This window comes from Adiantum capillus-veneris, chromosome 29 (genome assembly GCF_014529385.1).
Source record: "Adiantum capillus-veneris isolate H3 chromosome 29, ASM1452938v2, whole genome shotgun sequence".
NCBI lineage: Eukaryota > Viridiplantae > Streptophyta > Polypodiopsida > Polypodiales > Pteridaceae > Adiantum > Adiantum capillus-veneris.
The window spans coordinates 123,523,676-123,541,500 of record NC_140959.1 but is presented as its reverse complement, the minus strand read 5'-3'; the positions used below and the strand labels follow the sequence as shown (position 1 = coordinate 123,541,500).

Genomic DNA, 17,825 nt, shown 5'->3' with positions numbered 1-17,825 from the left:
TGCTACATTAGTATGAGTCTTGTCAGAAGCTATATGCATTGCTTGTAGCATATTTAAGGGTATGGGCATTTCATCCCCCTCCGGTGTTACCCAAGTCGTCCCCCTGTTTCCCCAAGTGTCTATGGTTGCTGCTAGGTGGACCCAATCCACATTGTCCGACTCAGTCATTCCAGGTAGTACGTCCATATAAGGAGAATCTTCCCCAACATCAGTGTCCGCTTTACACGTGTAACAATACTGCAATGGGGCCGAGTGAACTGTGGTGTCAGATCTATGATCAATTATAAACCTGTTTCCTAGAGGATGTGCTCGACCAGTCACAAGATCCACTCGAATGACAGAATCTTGGAACTGCAAGTAGACATGGTTTTTAGACCAGTCATGCACCATTTTTGCTTCCCTCATGAAAGGACGTCCAAAGATCATCTCAGATGCCATAGTGTGTTTGGAGAAATCCATAACAATGAAGGTAACTCTTATTTTATGTCCAAAGACCTTGATCTTGAGATCTTCTAGCATCCCAATAGGTTTAACAATAGACCCATTGGCCATCTTCACTACTATGGTTGTGATCGCAATGTGAGGTCTTCCCATAGTTTCCCAGTAATTTTTAGTCACAATGCTAACCCCAGCGCCACCATCAAGGATTCCCTTCACAGTTAATCCCTTAGTAGTGATTGCTATGGTTGCATTGGATTCATCATCCTCAAAGTATTGTCCCAACTTGTTAACAGGTATTTCCATAACAAGGTTCTCATCTAGGTTGAGTTGTGGATCTAAGTGTTCCTCCTCTATTGGCATCTCCCCAACTCCATCCATCTGTGCAAATTGTGGTAGCCCAAACTTTAGTTCTCCATTGAGGAAGGCTTGAAGAGCTGAGACTAGCTCGGGGTCTTTATGTAGTTTGGACATGATGGTGGTTCTGACTTCTGAAGACATGAAATCCATCAATTTGGCAATGTTTAACGGCACCTTTTCACCTTGAGTCCCTTGACGTGGGGAAGATGGGATCTCCATTTCTTCGATAGGATCAAGTAGTCACTCTGTAAACATTCTTTCCATCAAGAAGTGAGTATGCCCACTTTCCCATGACTTTAAGTCACTTTCTTCTTGGATGAGTCTATGGACTTGGTGAGGTTGTTGTTGCGTATGGAACACGGTGTCTGTAATCTGGATCTGCCTAGGTGCTAGTTCTAGATCCCTTTGGGTATCTTCTACCAAACTCCTTAATTGCTTGACTCGCTCCATCTCCTATGTAGGTTTTGGATAAGTTCCTATCTTCTTCTTGGATCCTAGCCATTGTGGCTCATGAAGATCTTCCTTGTTTGTTTCTATCTTAGTGGTCGTTTTGGTCTCCATGGTTTCACCTGAATCAGAATCCTCTTCAGCGTCGTTCATATATACGGGGTCGTCACCAGTCCCTATGTTGGTCTTTGAACTAGGGTCTGACTTCGCTGCTTTTTACGATCTCTTCCTTCATGCTTTCTTCTTTTTTTGAGATTGGGCAATTGATGCTGTGTCTCTTTCCTCAAAAATATAATTTTGTTTTTGGAGCATTGATCGTGTGAGTACGTTTACTGGTACCACAGGTGTACTTTGTGATGGCTCCTCGATAACTTCAATCAAGTTTAGTGGCGTGATCTTTGGTGCATTTGGATTATTTGGACATTGGGCAATCAAATGATCTATGCCACATCGATTCAACATGAGTATCGGCATTGTAGACATGCTCGCTTGATTGGTTTGCATTAGTGTGGCGTTCTTTTGTAGCCTAATAGGACACTCGGCTGCACGATGTGGACCTCCACACTCATAGCATTAAAGAGGTGGTCTCTTAGCAGTGTAATTGATATTTTGGTCTCTTGCAGCAAGAGCAGCTACTTATTATACAGGTTTGACTTGTCCTCAATAGTCCTCCATGTAGTATTGTGGAATTTCTTCAAGCACATCCATCCCATAGCCAATAGTAAGATCTATATCTTCCTCATAGCCTTCCAAACAAGTAATAGATGACCCACAACCCACTTGATTCACTGTAGTGATTCTCGGATGTGGTGGTTACGGTCCTAGCACTGTAGGTGGTAAGGGTGTTGTTTGAAAAACATTTTGGGCCCTAGGGACCATGTGTTGTGTTGTTTGTTCAAGAGGTGGGGAGGGCATCAATGCAAGCACTCGAGGTGTGTCTGTCCATGCTAAGGTTGGTCTATTGGCCATCACGCGCTTAAATACTATGCAATCCTTAGCTTGATGACCATACCTTCCACATGCATTGCAGTTCCCATTAAATTTTACTCTAAAAGTAGGGCATTCACTGGTACTATGTGGTCCATAGCATACTGAGCACCATTATTGCTCCCTTCTTGGATACATATGATTATTTTGCGGAGCACGATTGTCTCTAAGACTCTCTTGAATAGCCATGGTGAGATCTGCTAAAGTCATCTCAGATATCTTTGGCTCCTTAGCAATAGGCTTTAGGGTCATTGGCTGATGCCCCGATGCGTGTGAGCTAATAGATTTAAACTCAACAGACACTCTTTCGCCTTGAATCATTAAATTATCCTCCAATTGGATCGCATTGGTGGTGACTGCTTCCCAAGTGGTGATACCTCTAATGACTAGGCCATTGTAGATATCCTCATGTCATAATCCCCTAATGAATCTATCGAGCAATTGATTATTATTGAAGTGCTCATTTGGATTACAACGAGAATTCAAATGATTTAAGCGACTAATAAAGTCTCTCACCGACTCTCCTTTCTCTCGTTGGGCTTTCTGGAGCTGAGAGGCTACACCCCAGAGTACTCCCTCTCATATGTATTCTTTCAAGAACGGTCTCCTAAGAGTAGGGTAACTCGTTTTTTCTTCCACCCTTAGGGTTCTATATCAATCCCCATCCTTTCCACTTAAGGTTAGGCTTAAAGCATTACTCTTATGTAGGTCATTGTGTTCTCCTAGAGAATCGCATATTTGTTCAAACACTTTGATATGCTTTCTCACATCCCCGTCTCCACTAAATTTTTGTGTGAGCTTGGCTATTTGTACTGCTTTACTTCTAGGCTCTCTATCAGGCGTGTTACACATATTCTCAGCAATAGATCGACCAATAGCTTGAGAAAATGTTGCCAAGTCACCTAAGTGAGCAGGCACCATGGATGAAGGCGCTCCAGAGACTACATGTGGAGTAGGTATTGGCATTGGGCTTGGCGCATAGGAAGCCCTTGGGTTCCACATTGGGTACGATGTTGTGCTATGTGGTGGCCCAAAGTTCATATGTGTGGTCCTAGGCATAGCAGACGTCGGATGTGACATGCTAATGCTAGCCGGTATAGTCCCATGGAAATAAGAACTTGGGTTTTGTGGTTGTGGAGCATAGGTAGTTGAAACAATGGGAGGGGTAGGACCCATGGGTGCATACGATTGGTACACACTTGTAGGTATTGTTGCAGGCATTGAGCTACCATGTAGTGGTGCTTTACTAACAAATGAGATCCATGGCATGTTTCTCGGCATGCCCATCATTGGGGTAGGCATGGTAGCCGTGGTGTCATCAAGGGAAAGACGAGCTTGACTTGGAAAGGTGAAGCTATCACTTGTGGGCTCAGATTGCACTAAGACCCCTGGAGAAACAACATATGGAGGATTCATCGGACTTACCGAGGGAGTCTCCATTTGCGATAAGGTCGGTTGTTTATCCTTTCCTGTATCTAAGAATCACATGAGACCCGTTGAAGGCATGTTGATCCCCTTGTTCTGTCTCTCTAACTCAATGACCCTATGGATGACCTCACAAACTCTTTGTTGTTGATCCTCCACACTAGTAGCACCCATTGTGGATTGTAGGACATCTAACCAACCCACGTGATAGGCGTGACCTGTGTATTGGTCGGTCAGAGTCTCTGTTTGTAGTTCGTACTCCCAGTTCTCATTTAAGAACACTCCATCTAGGATTGAGGTGCTAGGGGTGTCCTTTGAGCTAGATGCAATGTTGCTTTCTAGGGGTTGGCCCTTAGCGGTTGCTAAGTCAGGAGCACTTGATTGCTCTCTTAGCAAGGATATTGAAATAGGGGCTTTCTCTTTTAACTCTCTTCGTTGCTCCGCCTTGCGTAAGCTCTCGACTTCCTTTTCCCTAGTCGCAATGATATACCGCTCAACCTCTTGCACTTCGGCAAGGCTTCTACCATCGGGTAATATGACCTCAGAGGGATATAACTCTGAAGAATCAGGAGGTGCAGTGAATGAAGTATTCACGTGCACATTCTCTAAGGGCATAGGCTCTACGTTTGTCATGAATGGAGAATTTACTTCCCCACCCCCCTCATTTACATCATCAGCTCCATGTTCGGAGCGAGTGGCTCTACCAAAGGTTTCCTTCAAGCGGTTAAGCATGCTCTGCCCGGACAGTGGACCCATGGCATGCATGTCTTGGCTTGAGCTATCAGAATTAGGCATTAGGAAACCCTCCATGATGTCGTAATTAGAGGAAGAGTCACTAGCCGCTATGTTCGCGGGTCTTGGTTTGTACTACCTTGGGTCCCCGCCGAGGGCCCGGAACCTAAGGTAGGTGGATATTGAGAACTCGCGTAAGTCGAAATTCTCTCGAGTTGCTCCATCTCTAGCACACGACCAGAGCATAGATACACGTGCCTTTGATAACCTACAAGCGTCGACGATTAACCTCGAAGGTTAACCGCTTACTTTTTTAGGCGTCCATTTTCACTCGTTTTTTTATATTTTTTATGTTTTTTAATGATCGATTTTTTTTATTAAAGTGTGTGATAGCTCAAAACAAGCGTATCACTCAAAGGGTCGTGGTGTGCTTTACAGCACAACATTCGGTCACCTGAAGCTCCGTTGGTCCTCAAAAAAGTCAATTTTTAGCTACGTGTGAAGCTAAAATTCGTAATTTTAAAGGGCGATAGATGCCTAAGCCCGAGCGTGAGCTCGGGCTTGGGTCTGGGTTTGGGTCTGGGAGATATTCCTGATCCTTGTCCTACCTTTAAAATTTTTTATTTTTTATGTTTTTTTTTTTTTTTTTTTGGGATAAGGTCGCCGCGGCCTGCGCGCGAGCACACACACACTCTACCTACCTACCTCTAACTAATACACCTACTGTTACACACTAACACACTCTATTAGCTCTCACAGATCTACTTCCTACTTATTGTACTTTATATTACACAGAACTAACAACCTTAATACTAACACCTTACACAGAGAAAAAACACAGTACCTTTGAAAACTCCATTAACAAAAAAATACACATTAGCAACAGAAAATCCTTCTTCTCAACACACACACCCTCCTTCCTTACCTTTCCTACAATTGAAATTGCACCACAAAAGAAGCACAGAGTGCCAATCAAGCTTAGTGTATGGCATTCCCCGGCAGCGGCGCCAAAAATGTGCGCGTATGTCGCACGTGTCAATGCAAGGAACTTGCCGATACACTGTGTGCGAGCCACAAATGGCTCCAAGCACACAACAAGCCTAAACCAGTAAGCTCAAAGATGGCATTGGTGTGTCACTCACCACTCTACGCTTCTTGTCGTGAAGGATTCCTTGCCGCGAAGAAGAGGGAGACGCCGCTATGCCGCGCTCAACCACCTCGCCGCTGTCGTGTCGCCGCAATGCTCGATCGCACTCTCTCTCTCTCTCTCTCTCTCTCTCTCTCTCTCTCTCTCTCTCTCTCTCTCTCTCTCTCTCTCTCTCTCTCTCTCTCTCTCTCTCTCTCTCTCTCTCTCTCTCTCTCTCTCTCTCTCTCTCTCTCTCTCTCTCTCTCTCGCAGCCCCCTCCAGCCTCCCCCTCATGCAGCCCCTCCCTCCCCCTCACGCAGCCCCTCCTCGCTCCCCATCACGCAGCCATCTACGTGGGTCAGCCAGCAAACACCTGCATTATCCTACGCCCAGCACCTGGCAGCCTGCGTTAAGCTCAACTTGTACCAGCGTTTGCTGCTCCAGAGTTAGCGTTTTCAGCAGGGGCTTCGGCGTGTCAACAGACCAGACATCGCAGAGGTCTCCCTTCCCTCATCGCCATCTCCTGGAGTCAGCATCCTGCAGTACCCATTCAGTACTCAGCCATCCAGTAGCTTCAACGCCAGTTCAGTAGCATCTGCCAGCAGCATCAGCATTCATTCAGCGCGTATTGAGCCCAGTATAGCTTTTAGCGAGTATCTTACCTGCAGGGATTTATTTGCAAGGAATTTGGAAACTGCAGAGCTCATAGAAATTGCAAATTGACACATACAGAAAGCAAACATATGCCATGTAGGCTGAATGGGGAAACATATGTATGCATAATGCGGTGCGTATAGGCTGCTCTCTCCTCTCTCTCAGAAAGTGAAACAAATAAGGCAAGACAAATGGCGGCGCACTACATGGTCACAAGCAAGAGGATGACAGCCATTGAATAGGAGTTGAAAGAATGCAAAGCCCACATGGATGAGTGGAAGAAAGAGAAGAATTTAATTCTCGAATGGAAAAAGAGGGAGGAACAGGCGAGGGAACTAGAACGCAAGGAGTTCCGGGATGAAATTCAAGCTTTAAAAAGTAGCATCTCAGCCCTTCGGGAGGAACTCGACGAAACCAAAGAGGGAAGACGCCTTGAAGATGGGGAAATTCAGCCATCAATGATTGACGAGCTGAATAGTATACGAGCACAAGTCAAAGAAATAAAGGAGGAAGGAGAAATGAAGACCTCATGGGTGGAGGTTCTCTCCAAAACACAAAAGAAAATGGACGAGGCTGAAAAATGGATTGAAGTTGTCAAGAAGGGAAAGGGCAAAGAAATTCCGACTACGCCCGACATCATCAACAAAACACTAGAAGAGGAACAATGAAGAAGGGTATGCGCTCTACACGTGAGAGTGACCGGCCTAAAAGATTCAGATAAGGTGGACCAAGAGGTGAAGAGCCTCATGTCCATGATGGGGGTGGAGAAGCCCTCGCACACACAAGCTTGGAGAGTGGGCAAGAAGAGTGAAGGTAATGGGGAGAGTTCAAAAGGACGGGCTCTCATTTTGCGCTTTCCCTCCATGGAAGAAAAGAAAGACTTTTTAAAGAAGAGGCCAACCCTCAAGAAAACAGGTATCTTTTTAGGAGATGATCTTACGCTCTCACAGCTTGCACATATGAGAGAGGTCATGCCAGAGATTATAGCAGCAAGGGAGAAGGGGAAGTTAGCTTTCTACAGAAATGGACGAGTAGTGATTACAGAGCACCGCTCTACATGACGGTGCGAGACCTATGGGACCACTCTCAGGATGGCAGTTTGGAAATGTAATGGTTCGTATAGACTTGATGTGGGGGCCTTTGAGGATAGCTTCAGAGACAGAGACATTGTTTTCTACTCAGAGACTCATCAAGCTCCAGGACAGTTGATGCCGCACATATCAGGATACAGATGGGAGACAGCTTGTAGGACATGCACCAGAACTGCACATGGGACTAGAGGATCAGGAGGTGTAGCAGTTCTTTTCAGAGAGGAGCTCCAACCACTATTGCACATAGTTCGGAGAGATGATCAGGCCAGATACTTGTGGGTGAGGCTGAGGGCAGAGACTGGACGTTTCTTGTACATCGCCATATGCTATTTTCCTCCCAGCACTTCAGTATATGCTTCACACAGAGGACAGTCTCCTTACTCTGTACTTGATGATGATATCTGGGAGTTCTCCAGAGATGGAGACATCATACTCCTGGGGGATTTCAATGCCCGTACAGGCAGCTCACAGACAGTCTTCTATGACACATCAGAGGAGATGCTTAGAGAGCTAGAGCCAGAGGAGTTGGGACTTGAGAGATGCTCACACGACAAAGAGCATACAGAGTATGGGAGATACCTGAGAGAGATGACGACTACTCACAGTTTAGCCATACTGAATGGCTTAACGACTTTCCCATTGTCTACAGGTTTTACTTGTTTTCCACATAGACATGGGTCCAGCATTGTAGACTATGTTCTGACACATCCGAGCTTTATCTCTCACATTCAAGATTTCACAGTGGGGCCCAGGCCAGTTGGGATAGCAGTAGATCATGCACTTTTAACATTATCAGTCTCCTTTGAGTACAATACATCTCAGGCCTCACGGGATGGTGGACATACACGCTATACTTTTACACCAGAGACTGGCTCAGTCTATGTAGAGGAGATACGTAGGCTTTTATGCACATCAGAGCCAGTATACACAGTGGAGGAGATCACATCTATGCTGACAGTGACATTACATGGGGCAGCGACAGAGGCATATCCACACACTCAAGCTGGGCAGAGACGTCGTTCTGGGCACATGCCTCAGAACAACTGGTATGATGAGGAGTGTCGACAGAGGAGAGCTCAGATACAACGGGACCTTACATTGGGAGTGATCACCTATAGACAGTCTCGCATTGCTACACGACGACTAGTGCGGCGGAAGAAGCGAGCTTTCTTGGTCCAGATGGAGCAAGATTTATATCAGCTCTTCCTTAGTAGAGATTCAGGAGAGGCTTGGCGTCTATTCCATGAGAAGTCTCCCCCACCAGTGATTACTTCTACAGAGATATGGGGGCAGTATGCAACATCTTTATACAATGTACCTGGACAACCACCATTACCAGACCCACCACAACCATGTCCGGCTACGAGCACCTTCTTTACCACTGAGATGGTAAAGGAGGCCATTGACAGGATGAAGACCAGACGGGCACAGGATCATGAGGGTTTGGTAGCAGAGCACATTATACATGCTGGGGATTTGTTGACAGAGATGCTTGCACGGATATTCAATCGTGTCATGTGTGAGGGTCTCCCTGAGTCTTGGAGATTATCTACTATTGTACCTATCTTCAAGACAGGTGACCCCACAGTGCCGGGGAATTACCGTACTATCATGGTAGGACACACATTGGCACGGTTATATGCATCCATCCTCGAGCATAGGTTGAGCAGTTGGGCAGAGATTATGGGCATACGAGCACCTGGCCAGGCTGGTTTCAGAAGGGGTTTCTCCACACTAGATCATGTCTTTACACTCAGAGCTATCATTGAGGAGGGTCGAGCACATGGTAGACGGATATACTGCAGCTTTGTGGATTTTCGCAAAGCCTTTGACACGGTGCCGAGGGCCAGATTGATGCACCGGCTTATGGAATTGGGGGTACCCACAGAGCTGATGTGGGGGATCATGGCATTGTACAGTTCAGTGATGGGTCATGTATGCACATCAGAGGGGATATCCGACATAGTTCACTCCACCATCGGAGTGAAACAGGGATGCCCACTGTCCTCTACTTTATTTGGTATGTATGTTGATGGGGTCTCTGATTATATTGACAGAGGAGGTGATAGAGGTGCTCAGCTTGCAGGGACATGGATCCCTCTTTTATTGTATGCTGACGATATCGTGTTGATATCAGAATCGCCAGAGGGTATGCAGAGACATTTGGACGCATTGCATAGTTTTGCAGAGGATAGTGGATTGTCTGTCAACCTTGGTAAAACCAAGGTCATGGTATTTAATACCACGCCACAGTGGGTTAGGAGATCAGCACCTACTTTCACATATGGACAAGACAGTATGGAGTACACTGATGCATACACATATCTTGGGGTGGTCTTTAGTGGACCGAGGTTCACACTGAAAGTAGCAGCAGACACTAGATTGGCTCGTGCCTATGCAGCCCTAGGTGGTTTAGAGAGGATTTGCTCGCAAGTTCAGTTCCAGGAACCTCAAACAAAGCTCTGGCTTTTCGATACTTTGGTCGCTTCAGTTATGCAAGAGTTAGGGAGATCGAGACGACCGCGACTGAGGAGGGGAGCCACGCAGCACCGGTGGAGATTGCGGCAGAGGATCCACAGGATTCTAGCACGACACCCAGAATGTCGATCAGGATAGGCTTCATGCTACTGCTATATTGTATCATGGTGACACTTATCCCCACTTTGTACCTTTATGGCATGATACCATTGCTCAGCCTACCAGCCACCCATAGGAGTCGGTAGCACTCCTATCAGTTCTTTGTTTGTAGTTTTCTTGTTTGTACCCAGACTTGGTACTAGACTCATCATTGTAATCAGTTGGTCTCATAGGTCATTTTGGCCTCTTGTAGACGTTAATATATCATTTCATTTCATTTCATTTCTCTCTCTCTCACGCATACACACACACACACAAGGAGATGAAGAAGAAGAAGATGAAGATGGAGCAAGAGCACTCTTCAATTGCACAAATGAGATAATGAGTGAATTTTAGGTTTAGTTTGACTTTTATATGAGCTCGCCCCATTCACACTTGGACGCCCATGCTTAGCCAACTAATCCCTTGAATTTTCCAGTTAGAGTGTGCCTCTCATCGGCGATCACTCTTACCCTTTTCTTATTGGACCGACAAGCCCGGTACCTGACTCTACAAGTAAATAATTCAACGTCCGTCGTAGGTGATAGGGTGTCCGTGAGCCGTGAGGGTTAACAGTTTGGTACACACCTCTCTCTCTCTCTCTCTCTCTCTCTCTCTCTCTCTCTCTCTCTCTCTCTCTCTCTCTCTCTCTCTCTCTCTCTCTCTCTTTATTTATTTAATTATATCATTTGGACATGTGTCCTCTTTTTTCTCTTTGAGAGAAAGAACTTATTTTATGCATCTAAATTCTCATTGGACCCCTTTAAAGCCTATCCAATAGGATTCAAACACATCATAAGGGCCACATGTGGAGGATTTTTACATGTGTCTTTTATGCTTCTTAAGTCATTTGGTTTGAATTGAACACTTCAAGCACTTAGTCAATTAAGCATGGAAACCATTTATGCCTCTTGAGAGTTTATCTTTGAATTGAACACTTCAAGAACCTTAGTCATTTAAGCATAAAATCACCTCAAGCTTTAGGCAAGGTTCCCACGAACACTTAGCAAGCCGACAGCAGGCACCTCATGCTTGGGTAGGATTTCCACCTCAAGGTCAACCCTAGCTTACCTAAGGTTAAAGGAATTTTGAACACTAACTTTTGGAGGTCTTTAATGAAGCTAACCCTAAGGTTTTTTAAGCTCCATTAGATGCACGTTGCTCTTTAATAGACTACCTTCTTTTGGATCCCTATTGAAATGTAACCATCTCTCGTCTTCATCCCTTGCTGAGGTAAATATAGAAGTACTTATTACACATTGCTCTTTGGTAGACCTTCTCCTTTTGGACCCCTATTGAGATGCAACCATTTCTCCTTTTGGTCCCCTGTTGAGATAGGTCTAGAAGCACATATCTATATCCAAACTCTTGTTCCCCTTTTATCTTCCCATATTAAATGATCAGTTTAATATGAGAAACTCATTTGGTAAAGTTAAATATTATATTTTATGACATGACCTCTCTCGTGAAATCATAGTCGTCCTTGACTATGAGGTAGAGAAGATAAAGCCCGGTCATTAGTCCATGTTTCTTAGCGGGTAGAGGTTCCCTTTTTACCCTACGACATCATTCCAGAATGGATGACTAATCCATTTTGTGCTTGGGAGACTTAGCTGTCGCAAGCATGTCTGCTCTTTAGTCCATATCATACTTCCAAAGTAGAGTGACAAGTTCTACTTAGTGTTTGGGAGACATCGTCACCACAAACATGATTCTAAGCATGCATACTTCTTAAATTTTGTGCACAATAAAATAAAGATAATGAGTCTTTGTTTTAGGGCAAAACTACTCCCCTGTTCATACTCACGAGCACGACACAGACAACATACTTATCATCCGATGACACGACTAACCCATAGGTGCACGTAGGCAATCTCGTTAGCTTGTCAGGCTGAAACCAATCTACACATACGCACTTTTATGATGCATCAATCATTAACCCTGGTAGAATGCAACCCACTCTATCCCTAAACGCTCACAACACCGTTTACACTTCCAATGAACTCGGAATCGCATCAAACTTACTAGGCACCATCCTCTCACTAGGATATACTTACCTATAAGTCTAATCTCACCAGATTTGAACCCTAGTTATCTCGAATACAGTCGCGATAGACTAACATGTCATAATCCAAAAGTGGGCGAAACTTAAGTTTATGAGTATCTATGTGTAGCTCATCTCTTTCTCATTCCATAAAGCACTTGATTATTAAAAACAGACATTGTTTGTGCTACTTACAAGCAAAACAAGCTCGAGGAAGAATCGATCGCGATCAGCTCGAAAAGGTGAATGTGTGGCGTGGGCGCGTAGCTCTCGGAGAGACTACCGCGATGGTGTGGTCACATCGTGAATCCGGTGAGGGAGAAGCGCGTAGCGAAGAGGATAAGACACTCTCTCTCTCTCTCTCTCTCTCTCTCTCTCTCTCTCTCTCTCTCTCTCTCTCTCTCTCTCTCTCTCTCTCTCTCTCTCAGACTCGTACGACACAGAATTAATTTTCAAATGTTATTCAAAAATGGTTCTAAGGTGACTTTTATACTTTAATCACCTTAGCTCAAAAATGTACATGGGGTTCTCTTACTCCTTATTACAAAGTGGGAACAAATCCGAGTCCTGACTAACTGATTAATCTTTACATAACCCAGACGAATGGATCAAAATGATAAGACGTCTTTGACATAAAATGGGAATTTGATATGCTTTACAAGATGGGCTCATTACAATAGTTGGACCAATGGGGCTCCAACACTCCCCCCCTCCTAATTCATGTCTACCACGACATGATCGTCTTTGTCTTTATTGTCGTTGTCGTCTTTCTTGGTTGATTTGATGTAGAAACGCATCATATCGCATAGACTCGCTTGCCATTAATGGGCCAAAATTTTTTGACTTGTACATGAAGAAGCCTGTGTAAAATGCTTCTTGGAAGGTTTGTAGATGGTAGCTTGGTAGAAACATTAGCCGTCTGAAATAGGCATACAATACTGGCTCTGTAGGTGGTCCACTTAGATCGTATGACAGCTCTGAGATGCTTCTTTCGGTATTCATATACTCTGATGTCCAGCTTTCTGAGAAGACTGTGAGACAGGCCAAAAAGGTTCGAGCTATTGTACATAGCATCTTGTAGGATAGGTCGGGAGAGCCTCCGAATTCTGCGATGGCACCCTGAAGGGTTTTCACCATGTAAGAACCCGATATTCTCTCTCCCTCTACTGGCCCTGGCAATACTGGATAATTTAGCCATGTCGGATTTTTGCTCTGTAGTGCTTTATGTTGGCTGTAGGTGTATGTTCGCGGAGTTGGGCAAAAAAATCTGTCATTCCTCAGCTCAGACGGTGCGTTGACTAAGTGGATCAGGTTATTAGGATGATCCAAGAGCCATTGACGCCTCCACTTTGGCTGGCTGTCTACTATTCTGTTTTGCTGTTCTCGATCTTGTACTTCTCCTTCAAACACTGGCACTTGTGCTTCTTTTTTGAGTTGTCGTTGATGTGTTAGAGTTTCAAATTTCAGCAGAGCATATGGTAACATAGGGGCATTCCATTCCTTCCGTAGCTCTGCTATTGTTTTGCCTGATCTGGAGAGCCCTTGTAGCAACTCCTTTTCTAGTTGCATTGCCTTATACCATATCATCTCTGATTGTTTTTCCATATGCTCGGCCAGCCTCTGCTCTTCTAATCTCGTGACTGAATCTTCTTCTATTTCTTGGTCTTTGGAGCCAGTCTGATCAGTCTCTGTATCTGGGTCCTCCTGTTCATCTGATTCTTCCTTGTACTCATCTTGACCCCCATATACTTTGGCGAGTCCAACCAAATTTGTTGTTGCTTGTTCCAGGTGCACTCGTACATGTCCTTGATATTGCCTTGCAGTTTGTAGACTTGCGATTTGCGCAGCCATTGTTCTACTATTGATTTGTAGAGCTTCAAATTCCATTTCTTTTTGAGCTGCAAAATCCTCTAACTGTTTTACCCTGATGTGCAAGTTTTCATTTTCTTCCCTGAGTGATTTGGAAACAATGCTTTCCATTTCACTGTCAGGATCTGGGCCTTGTTGCTGTTCACTTTGTAAGTCGGAAATTTGCCTTTGTAGTTGATCCTCTGCTCTAAGCGCACTTTCGGCTATCATTAAGCGTTGTTTTCTTTCCAACTCCAGCTCCCTCTTCAGTGCAACCACTTCTTCTTCTGGGTGGACTACCGGTGTTGTTGGTAGCGGTGTTTTTTGCTTCCTAGCTCGTTCAATTTCCCTTGCTTGTATGTCTGTTACTGCTCTCAAATCTTTGATTTCAATTTGTAAGTCATCGATGACGACTTGCAAACTTTTGACTATGTCCAGCGCATCTTGCTTTTCTTTTTCCAACTTATTTATGTGTTCATCTCTGTCATTGACATCTTCAAGGAATACGTTGATTGTATCTTCACATATGGCATTGAAGTCTTCAGACTCCTGTAAATTGTCTTTGAGGAGATTCACTGTGCTTTTGAGCCCCAAGATCTCAGCATCTCTGATGCTGATCAGCTTTAGAGTGTCTTCCTTTGCTCCTGCAGTCTTTGAACTTCTCCATGGGTTTGTTGTAACCTCATTTTGTTGGACCTGTTCGGATCAGCTAGCCATTGACTCTGCAGTCTTGTTTGGTTTAGTATTGTCGCCATTGACTGCAAATCTTCATCTATAGTAGCTTCCAGCTCAATTTCTTGAGAGGAGGAAGCTTTATCTTTTGTCTGATCCATCTCCTTTTGCTTGCCTTTATCACTTTGTGATATGGTTCCAGTGTTCGCGTGACCATCCGTTCTTTCTTCTTCTTCTTCACTGGGAGGTGTATGAACTCTCTCATCACGATGTGAGCTTCTGAATGCGAAGTAGAGTCAGCCGGTGGGCTAGATTGCCTCTCACTTGCATCTGGCCTTGGAGATGGCAGCGGTGTTTCTTGATCTCGTGAAGTTGGCCTCAACTGATCTCTCAAAGTTTGGAGATCCTCCTCTTCTAGTAGCAATTCTGGTTCGTCCCTAGCATTTCTTTCTTAGATGTACCTCTCGAACCAGTCCAACTCGAAAGCTGGGTTGTTTCTATTCTTCGTTCTCAGTGTGTAAGTGCTACTAGAAGGTTTCCAAGTGGCGCCTACATCGCCTCGTAGAGATCTCTCTAGAGCAAATCCTTCTAGCATCCTTTCCATTTTTGTTATCTTCTGCAACCTGGTGTTGTTTTCCATTTCCGCTTTCCGCTTTTTTAGTCGGGCATCTTCCTCTTCTGTTCTTCTTTCTTCTTCCATCTTTTCTTGTGTACTTCTTGTTACTCTTTCCAGCCTGCGTCCTCCAATGGTGTTAATAGAGGCAGGTACTTTCCTTTGTGATCTGTCTTCGATATTTTCTCTTAATACCAGCCTGTCGTTCTGATGAGGGGCAGGTGGCAACTGATCTACCGCGCCTATGGCCTGGTATATTACTCTGGTCAGGACTTCTCCTCCTGCAATGTAATTTGGTCTGTCAAGCCTTAGCTTTGTCATTTCTTCAAACAGATATGACGCGTGATCTATATAGAACTCATGGGTCATTCCCATAGCCCATGTCAGTGTGGTTGAGATGCTCCCGTGTGGTGTAGTGTATCTTGGCGGTCATTTGCTGTAGCTCAACAAACATTGACTGTAGATATGTGTCATTTCTCTTACTTCCGGGTTTGCTATGAGTTCGAAAGAAGGTAGTTTAGACTTTTGCAAGTAGACTGTGAGGTTTTTCCTTCTTTCTCTCATGTTTGCTCCTTGATCTGACAATTTCAATGCCTCTTTGATGATCTCTTTGGTGATCTGGATCTCCATCACTTCATTATCCATGCCTGTCACTCTGCAAGTTTCATCTTCTTGGATAGTCTCAATTAGGTGTTGTACCCTCTTGAAATCTATCCCTATTGGTGGTAGTGATACAAAGTTCCACAAGCCAACTTTTTTGAGCCATGACCTTTGCGGTGATCTTTTCAAGTAATTCTCTGCCTCCTTGAGGATCATCACTGTATCCACCAAGTTTCTTTTGTCATCCACATATGAAGCTTGATAGATTTGAAAGGCTGCTACGTGTTGCACATCTGCAGGTATCCAGGTGGCTGCTGGCTTTAGGGAATTGGGTAGAAGTGCATAGGGTACTGCACCTTCCGTTGCCAGGTTCTTGCCTTTTCTTTTTCCCGGAGAAGCATCCATGGATCCTATATTCACAATTAACAGTTAATGCACAAACATAGTACTACTCTTCTAAATTGATTACCACTTAATCATGCATCTAGATGAGTCTTCTTAGTCCCCAGATTAGTTAAGGTAAAATGTTAGCAAATAGACAAGTTCTTCCATTGTGCGACTTTGACGGCTTCAAATTAGTGTTGTTGGTGAAGGTGGACAAGTCCAAATGCATGTTGAAGAGAACTGTTAATTCAAAATTTTGATAAGATGGTCCAGTATCCCTCTGCTTAGTCTATCGCGAAAAACTGGTACTTAGTGTCCATTTGTCATTTTTTGGCTCTGTGATCATCTGTCTGCCTTCTCCCAGTTGATGTAAGGTTTCTTGACCCCTCACATGTGAATTTTACCTGTCTGCCCTTGAGATTTCCTATTCTGACTCTAAGTCAACATGTCTTTCCCAGCTTGCCATATGATTCCATCCTGTCACCAAATTTGGAATACTGCCTTCCTGTGCTTCCCCAAGTCTATTTTGTTAAAATTTTGAAAAGTCTTTCCCCCAATTATTGGTGTAGCAAGTCTATCGCGATAGACTAAGTTATTTGACCAAAAAAGATCCCTCTTGCACTTTGATTTGATAATGGTGGTTAATATTCCTTGTTAGCACCCCTCGTGAAGCCAAAGTCAAAATTTCACTTGTCTAATTGTAAATTCAAGTCTATCGCGATAGACTAGTACTTGGTCAGTTTTACCAGTTTTTTTTTATGTTAGTTGACCACAATGGTGTTAATAGGCCCTCCTAGACACACACATCAAGTTTTAATCAATTTAGAAAAGTGTACTCCCTGTTTGCAGCACTTAGCTGGTCCTGGAGTCGAAGTAGACCACTTAGGTGATGGTCGCCGTTCCTTTTGGTCATTGTATGATTTCGGTTGTCTTTTATTTCCTTTTGACCTTCCATCCAAGCAGTCAGTTGTTGTTTTGGTGTTTACAACACCAAGAACGACCATTTGGACATCTTTCTGGCCTGTTGTCGGCAGTTGCCCTAGTGGAAGAGCTTTTTTCCTGAGTGGACTTATCCATCTCGTAGTTGACCTCTTTTGGATGTACCTTGTTAAATTTGGTGTCATTTTGTCGCTTGGTCGGCCCGTTAGAGTATCGTGACGCTTTGTGCGGTTTTTGTCAGATAGGGACTTTAGGCTCCGTTTTGACGAACTTTTTCATGGTCTAACCCTTCAGTCGGTTTGTCGAGGTTATTGGCTTGCTGTCTATGAATTTTGGCTCATTTCCGATCACCTTGGTTTAGTTGCCCTTTTGCAGGTCCTGTGAAATTAGGGTTTTCTGAGCGGCTTCCTTCGCGCTTTCCGAGGTCATAGGCTCGATCCCTAAGCTATAGGAATTATGCCTTTCAATTTTGGTTCCATTTGGTGGCCCCTAGGTCTCCCTAACAACCGGTCTACCGTATGTGTGCACAGGTTGTGATTGTGATGTCGGCGAGGTTTTGCGACTAACTGAAGTAAACAACACTTAGAATCAGTGTTGACGAGCATACCTCTCATATCTGATGTCGATCTGGTGACCATGCGCGATGGATGAGCTTCTGGAAGTCTCAACTGCTGTAGGGAGCTCTCTCTCTCTCACTATGGAAAATGACTCAAATGAGGGATTTCTAGCCTAGCCTCTCTATATGTAATCGAGACTCTGACACCAAATTTTCCCATCTTTTACCTGTGGCCATAACTTTTTGCGAGATGCGGTTTAGGCTCGCAAATTTCCTGATTTGGACTTCGGTTG

The 17,825-nt window shown here is 44.4% G+C and overlaps 1 pseudogene; it reads left to right on the top strand.

Annotated features, from left to right (window-relative positions):
* The first annotated feature begins 6,428 nt into the window (after positions 1-6,428).
* LOC147419881 (uncharacterized) lies at positions 6,429-7,268 on the top strand (annotated as a pseudogene).
* Positions 7,269-17,825: the final 10,557 nt, after the last annotated feature.